Source organism: Hyposmocoma kahamanoa, unplaced genomic scaffold (genome assembly GCF_003589595.1).
Source record: "Hyposmocoma kahamanoa isolate Upper Pololo Valley unplaced genomic scaffold, ASM358959v1 99702, whole genome shotgun sequence".
NCBI lineage: Eukaryota > Metazoa > Arthropoda > Insecta > Lepidoptera > Cosmopterigidae > Hyposmocoma > Hyposmocoma kahamanoa.
In genome coordinates, this window is record NW_020656001.1 from 4,676,957 (window position 1) to 4,684,582 (window position 7,626).

The 7,626-nt window shown below is 34.3% G+C and overlaps 1 long non-coding RNA gene across 1 annotated transcript; it reads left to right on the forward strand.

The window, feature by feature from the left end:
- The first annotated feature begins 4,649 nt into the window (after positions 1-4,649).
- On the forward strand, positions 4,650-7,626 carry LOC113239206. The gene is made up of 4 exons (XR_003311171.1): positions 4,650-5,098; positions 5,362-5,429; positions 5,815-6,002; positions 6,176-7,626. It is a non-coding gene; the product is annotated as an uncharacterized LOC113239206 (long non-coding RNA).

Consider the following 7,626-nt stretch of genomic DNA (forward strand, 5'->3'; position numbering starts at 1 on the left):
CTCTGGTTATCAATTTCCCTGTCAAGTCACTCACATATTACGTATAGTCGTAGGTGAACATCGTAATTAATATAATAATAATAATAACGCACACACTCAACATAGCCCCGCACCAGGGAAGCCCTGTGTCGCGGGTGCCATGGACACACACGTAGACAATCACAAATCACACCCAAACTCACGAGAGAAATAACTGTAGGCCATACAATATTTCTCCCGGCCCGGGAATCGAACCTGGGACCTCTGCGTGGCAGTCCGGCATGGTATCCGTTCGGCCACGGAGGCAGTTAACTACTTCCTCCATGGGCAAGGTGGCAACACTACTTATTCGTCCCCTTTTTTATTAATGGTTTTGGCTAGATACAAGTCCTTTGAGCCATGGCTTCGTTTAATTATCGGATACTCGGTAATATTGTCCATTGTAGTTCTAATAGATTGTTTTTAATTTCTCTTAAATAACTTAGTTCACTTATTCGGTTTTTTACATAGTCTTTTAATTTGTAGTTCATACGTAATTTTGAAATTTCAATACAGGCAATACAAAGTACACAACAACGAGAATATTTATTTTTTGTAAGTATTAGCAGGCACTTGTGTTTTTGGCTAGTTAAGTAGCCAACGGTAACAAGTTTGTTTATATCATTTCTCGAGCTAATAGAATACGACACGGGTGTAGTACACCATGGTATACGGATAATATGCTATTTAATAGACTTAATCATTTCAACTCATGCATGGCACATACTTCCAATATGCAGATATTATATTTATATGCCTTAGTGAAATGGATTGTATTGATTTGAAATCGTGATACATACGTCCACTTCTTTCTTTTTTTTAACAAAATTGAGTCGGAGGTGATAACCTCGACAACATTTCGAAATATTATTAATTCTACTCACGTTCGTTATCCTCGTCGCCATTTGTGGCGTTTACGCTACTTAGTATAGGGATAGCTCAACGAAAAAACACGTGTTTACCTCACGTGAACATGCGATACGTCCGCTCACACCACTGTTTAGTGTCGTAGTGCGGGAATGGCGAGCCGCAGTGTAACTTATATTGTCTAATGTCTATGGCACAATTATGTGCGTACACTACAACACTACACACAAAATCGGAAAAAGAAATTCACTACACCCAGTCTAGCCAAGGGTGGAATTACATTTTTCATAATGTACATGATTAACCAGTACGTAATACATATCGTCGTTGGAAAGCGATAATGCTGTAACCCGCAATACCTGCGCAAATGCTTTTTTTGCATATTCTTGTTTTTTTCTGCTTCGATTGGTCTGGGTCTCATGTCTCTAAAATGAAAAATAAACTCTGGACAGCATAATTTTTAACGCTTTTTTCTGATTAAGGAATTTTAAAACGAGTTAACCCACATAAAATCTTGTGTTTTTTGCGAAATGTGCGTTACATCAAGAACACGTAATTAAATTTTTCTGTGACTCTGATTACAGCATTTTTGCGTTCCCTAATATTAAAATTGTACCACTTACAGCGTTTACTTGTGACATTTGCAGCATTTACTTGTGTTGTTAAGTATGAACAATGTGATTTACAGCGTTTTAAAGGTCCGAGTTTTTACAGTGCAATGAGTGTTGCGATATTTAAAAACAAATATAAACAAGTACAGAATTTCTCCCCGCGTCATTTTATCCTTCCCTCGATTCATGACACCGCGACTTACAGTAATCTTTAGAGACTACGCATCAGGCCCTGCCGACATTGGCTGAGCCGCTGGGAATACCTACATGGGGCAATATCAAAACGAGATAGCGAATGAAAATCGAAGCGAGATAGCGAACAGTGTTACTAGGTAGAAAGTATATTCAATCTCACCTACATAAATTCTGACATGTTTTTTATTTTATTACATTTCAAATACAAAAGTTATTTCTTTTGATAATTTAATATATTTTATAAATTTACCATAAAGTACAAGGTAATTTATTTAATAAATTTGATATATTTTATAAATTTATCGTGAAGGATCTGTTTAATCATTATAATCGGTCAATTTGGCAACACTGATGAACTTTTACTAGAGATGTACGATTTTACACTTTGAATCGATTGTTGTCGTATATTTTAATTATTTCGTATAGAACATATAGAACCATAATAATATATGAACATAATATATCATAATAATATATACTGATATTTAGTAACCCCGTACCTTATATAGAGTACGAGATAGAACTTTATTTAATTGGTAATGGCGTGATAATTAGTAAAATACCACATGTTAAACAATTTCCATCTCGTTTTGCTCAAGTATCGAGTGACGCGCGTAAAAACGAGGCAAAACATAATCAAATCATAAATCATGGATTAAGTATTATAGACACACCAAACTGAAAATGAATTAATTAGATATTTATGTAATTATATTAAAATGGATTATAATGTCAGAATGGAAACGAATAACAAGACGAAAATATCTATTTAAAAAATTCATCATTACATAATATGTAAATTAATAAAAAACTAACCAGAATGTTACCGAATAAGTTGTATGAATGTATTAATACATATTATTTTGCTGTTGATGTACCTTGTGATAATACATAAATAAATTGTTTATTTATTAAACTGAAAACTGCCAACTGATATTTTATAGTAAACACATCTACACTTACCACATTGTCACAGACCATGGTCAAGGGCAATCCTAAAAAAAAAACAAAAACTCTTGCTTGACGCTATAACGAGCGAGATCAAAGCTAAACGAAATATATTGTGCAACTAATAGCAACTTCGCCAGGAGCTTTCCATTAATTCAAAAAACTATAGATAAATATCATTGGTCAACATTCAATATTATTTGCCTGTAGGTCATTCCCAATAGATAGGTATAAACTATCGCGTCAATCCACAATACTACGGTACTAACACTGTGAAGAAAAATAAAATAAAGGAAAACACTATTGTCATCATAGTAGATTACGAACCTATTGCTATTAATAGTGTCTTCTGTGCAACGTATACTTTCTGTGAATGTTCTTGTCTATAATACAGCGTAAGTAATATAGTCGTTATTCATTGTACACTTGGATGTTGCCAAACTACTTTTCTCGCAGATCAATATAAAATCGGATTAGACTTACTATATAGTGGTTCGGAAAGATACTATTTTGTTTAAATTATAAATACAATCCAGACGTTTCGATTCGCCTTAATGTTGAATCGATTTGCTTAAAAATAGCATGAATCGATACAAAAAATAGCTATGTCGTATACACATGAATCGATTTTCATAAAAATTTAATCGTTATGTGCATCCCTATTTTTTTTCCACAAGATGGCCGTCGTCGCTTGCGCACGTTGTTGTTTGTCTTGTAAATTCTCTATTTTATAAACTTATTCTCGGTTTCCCGTTGCGTAACGTTGAGTTGAGCTTCTTGCTCCTCCGTTTGTGTTTCGGTGAGCCCAGTGTCGTGAACTGTGAGACGGGACTCCATTATTAAGATAGTGACTCTTTTCTTTCTTACAATATGAAAGAAAACGCAAGGAAGTGTTTAAAATGTGACGTTTCTCCTAGAGAAAATAGTAACACTATTTTGCACCGCTTTCCGAAGCCTGGAAGAACAAATAGCCTTAAGTAAGTACTATAGAATGTGATTAAAATGTTCAAGGAAGGTCGCACTGGGTGCCGGTTATTTTGCGGAAATTACATGACACTGTTCTCAATTTCAGATGTGAATTGTGGGCTAAGTATTGTTTTCCACAAAGCCTATGGTATTCACCAGAGTTCCAGACCAAGCTGTACTCTGAACACAGAATGTGCACGAAACATTTCAATAAGAAATATTTTATGATATTGTAGGTGAAAAAATGGTTAAATCTGCATTTCCATATGAAGAATGTGATAAGGTTAGTAAATTATCACCACAAATAATGGTCAAGGTGTTTTTAAATTAGTAATATTATACGAACCCATTGTGTATTCCAATTTTGAAGCTAGTTTGATACAAAGTTATATAATAATTTTATAACTTGATGCATTTTTCAGATTATCGAAGTTCTGGGTGGAGCAACAAATACTGCATGGAACATTGACTTACAAATAAATGGACGACGGGTCTAATACAAAAACCACGAAAAAAATGCCCCAAGTCAACCTATTCGAAATTTAAATTGTAATGTCATCGCAGTATCGCGCTGTCAGTCGAACAAATGAAGACTAAAGCGGAGTTTGGCGCTCCGTATACGATTTTAGCGCCTTACAAGTGCGGACACTTTTTAGCGCGGACCCGATGTCCATATAATTGTAAGTCAATGGCATGGAACTAGATCAGGTCCATCCAAACCTCTATTGGAAAATTTAAACCTGATCAATGTTGACCAGGCAATAGCCAGAACACAAAATGACAACAAAGAGAGTGAAGTTGAAGTAAATCAAGAAAACCCAAACAATAAAAGGACGAAAGTTTTGAAGAAGTATAAAAATAATTTGACAAAAGTCTATAGATAACAAAAAAAAAAAAAAATTAAAAACATGAAAAACAAATCTTTCATGAAAGAAATTGTAAATAATGAGTCCTTTAATAGAATTTTGAATGCCAAAATTTCACCCACAATGGCATTATTTTTACAAGGAGAAATAAAAAATTATAAAAAAGATGCAAAGGCCCGGAGATGGGAAACGGACTCGAAAATTATAGCTTTGAGACTATACAAGCGCTCACCAACATGTTACAGACTGCTAAGGAGGATGATTAGCCTACCTGCACCCAGTACATTACAATGTTTATTGAATAAATTTAAGATGGGTGTCGGTATAAATAGACAAATATTTGACATTTTAAAACAGAAAAGTATACAAAATGAGAAGAGATCTGATAACGAATATGTGTTGATGTGGGATGAAATGTCAATAAAGAAAAATCTGCATTACAATGCAAAACTAGATTTGATACAAGGCTATCAAGACCATGCCGCTCATGGGAGATGTCCTGCAATTGCATCATATGCTCTAGTGTTTATGATCGCAGGGGTTAGAAAAATGGTTAAGCAGCCAATAGCATTCCACCTCTCTGCGGGGTCTGTGACAGCAAACAGACTGGTGGTGCTCATAAAGGAGGTAAACATTATTCATTCAAATACTTATAATTCATCTTGATAATTTTATAAGCCTATAATATTATGTTTCCACTGTTTGGGTTTAACTTGTGATTGCGTTTAATTAAATCTACTATGCAAAACCGACGCGGATTGGTGTATTTGCACTTGTCTTTCCAATTTTTAATAGTATTTCTCAGATGCCAGGTCCCTTTTAATGTTGTTCTCCATCATTTCCATGTTAGTATAGGCACGCAAGATTTATTTTGATCTGAAATGTTTCAGAAACTTGTTTCTAAAGCATGATATTGAATGTCAAAGAAATATAACATCGGATGGCAAAACTGGAATTGGTAAGCAGTTTTATTGTATTTCACATTTTATTTACTTATTTTTTTTTTTGTTAAACTTTATTGACCACAACACATAATGGTACAAAAGCCAGACTTAATGCTAAAAGCATTCTCTCCCAGTCAACCATTTGTTATGATACTATCTGAATTCTGGTAGTTTCACTTTGTGCGGAACCCGTACAATGAAAAATCCGTTAAAACTTGCTTGTACATACAAAAAATCGCTGATACCCTATTTCTATATCTATGTCTATATATACCTATGTCTATTTATTTCTTTCATTGAATATTTTTGTAAAGTTTCTCATTGATAAGTGCTTAAAAATTTTAATGCATACATAAAACTTCCTTATTTACCTCTCATTTGACCATGTTTATATTTCAGGAATTGCAAAATGGGCCCACATAAAAAACTTTTATGACTTGGATAGTACTAATCCAAACTTTGTCTTTGCACCGTGTCCAAGACATGAGCATTTGGACCCTAACTGTAAAGAAAAATGAAAGTTAAACTCGCAGCACAAGTATGGAGTCACTCTGTTGCTGCTGGAATGTACGCAAAAATATCACAAGGTATGGGAGTAACTTTCACTTTATTTTTATTTTTTTAATATGGTATTGTGTAAATACGCGCCTTTTACCAATGCTTCTTACGCGGCTTTGCACTATCCCTGACGATAAGTCATTAAATCATCAATTACGATTCTTTGTTTTTTATACTACAAACTGCCTTCAATCAATTTCAGGAGAACTGCCTGCCGACGCTGCTGTTACAGCCAATGTAATATCCGATATGGATAAACTATTCGATTGTGTAAATGCATTCACACCCGACCTAAGGAGTGGCAAACCACTTTCAACTAATTTAAAAAACAACACACAGCACCTTGTGCACTTTCAAAAAATGAAAGATTTTTTCAATAATTTAAAGTTTGTGGGGAGCAAAAGAGCACCGCCATCGCAAGAGGGATGGATCTGGACTTTAAATGGACTGGAGCGAGTTTGGAAAAATTTATCAAAAAAACATAAAAATATGAAAAGTCTCGCAACAAGACGATTCCAACAGGACCCGCTCGAAAATTTGTTCGGGGAGGTTTTTCACACATTGTATGTGCTACGGTCATTGTAAAAGGGGGCATTCATTATCCTGCATTGCGGGCTACCTTGCTGTCCTGCGAGACTACATACATGGGCCATACGCAGGATAGTGTGTGAGCAGTCTCCTGCCTGCGCGGCGGACTGCCATGCAGGTAGTGAATCGGCCGTTTAACATTGGCTGTAGCGTATTGACATTTCTTATTCATTGTCATTGACAGTGACATTTTTATTACATTATGTTAATTATATCCTACTGTCTGCTAAATCGGAGAAATTGTGATTATTTATGAATGTTTAACGTTATTAATTTAATATCAAATCACATAAAGTGCATGTGTTCCAAAATTGAGGAATTCGTATTTTCTATGTAACTAGTTGAAAGTTGCTCTTCTGTAATATTGTCCTTCCTAGATTTGTACGTAGGTGCCTTCGAATTCAGTTTTGCAATCAATGAAAGTACCCATTGTCTAGTCTGTATAATATTTGTTTTTACCCAATCGTTCAGTTGATATTCAGTAATTTTTTGGCCGTGTCACTTTTAAATTGTGCTGTCAAATTTTTCTGGCTTGCCGATTTCCTCAAACAATATACTTCCTTGTCAATACACTTAGATTATTAATTTATCGTTTGAATAAGTTTAAATATCAATTATTTAATCTCAACTTAGATCGCAGGTAATAAGTATCAACACAGGACGTATTTAGATGCAGATAGGTATTTATACCAGTATTTATTAACTACACAAAATTGCGTTAATTTCGCAAATGTCAGCAAAATCTCAGAAATGCTGATATTTAAGGATTTTTAAGATTGCTCACATAATCTCAAATAACATTGAGTGCACGTAATCCAAATTTGTGTAATGTGTCTCTCATATATAAACAGTTAAATATCAAAAATACACTGCTCTGCTGGTAAAATTGTAATTTGCTAATTATTATAGTTATTGCAATCAAGGAAAAGTAATCGTTATCAAAATTGCAATATTCTTTGTAACTCAATTGAAAAATTTAACTTTAGTTTTTCCCTTGTCACTTTTAAATTATGCTGTCTAATTTTTTTGGCTTGCCGATTTCCTCTGGCAATATACCTCCTTACC